Below are 986 nucleotides of genomic sequence, written 5' to 3'. Positions count from 1 at the left end.
CCCTTAGGTCCCTGAATTTAGGACTTGTTTTCCAAGTTATATCTGAAATTTACTAGCAGACCCCTACTAAAAACTTCTGAAAACTGTTACCAAATATTCCCTATGTCCTATTTCCCAAACTAACCTTAAAAGCCCTGTTATTTATCCCTCAAATTGTTAACTTAGGTTAAACTAACCCAAAGTCCAACTACACCAGCCCTTTTAACTTGGTCAGTGATGACCATAGTTACTTATGAGGGGTTTGAACACTCAGAAATGACCAAATGGCACCAAAGAACATAACAAATCCCCAAAACTGGAAGGCAAATCCAAACAGCTCTAATTTTAGGCTCGAATTAACTTTAATTACTTAAACTCAGAATTGAAATCTACTACTATTATCATCAATCAAACAGAGAAAACGAAACAAATAAAATTAATCAAACAAAACAGAACATGCTATATTGTAACAATCAGTACGAACAAAAAGAAGGAAAAATCAGAAATTTGAAACCTAAAAACCTAAGAAAAATGGGCAAACAAAAATCAAGGCACAACTTATTAGCAATTGCGGAGGAAGAAAAACTAAACATGAAGGAAACAGGTGTGAATAAACAGATTAACTTAAAAGGGAAAAAAAATTGGGTTCAACTAGTTTCAATCGGAAGAAAATTCAAAAATGAAAAAAAATAAGAAAAACTCACCGATTTAAAATCGAACATGACTGACCTCCGATTTGAGTCTCGAAATGATGTTAATCGTTTGTTCTTTGCCAAGAACAAGCGAACAACATTATTTCGTGACTAAACCGAGCCTAAAACTCGTGAGAAAACAAATCATTGACTTTGCATGCATTGGTCAGGATTTGGCTTCTAAGGCTCGACCCTCTGATTCGATATTTGAGCATTTCTGGCAAGTTTCGATGGAAACTAAACAAGGTTTTGGGAAGAGGGGAACGAGGAGGTTATATGGTGTTATTTTGGTGGTGGTTGGTGGTGGCGCCGCCA

The sequence above is a fragment of the Nicotiana attenuata genome, chromosome 9 (assembly GCF_001879085.1).
Source record: "Nicotiana attenuata strain UT chromosome 9, NIATTr2, whole genome shotgun sequence".
In the NCBI taxonomy this organism is placed as follows: Eukaryota; Viridiplantae; Streptophyta; class Magnoliopsida; order Solanales; family Solanaceae; genus Nicotiana; species Nicotiana attenuata.
This window is presented reverse-complemented; position numbering follows the sequence as displayed.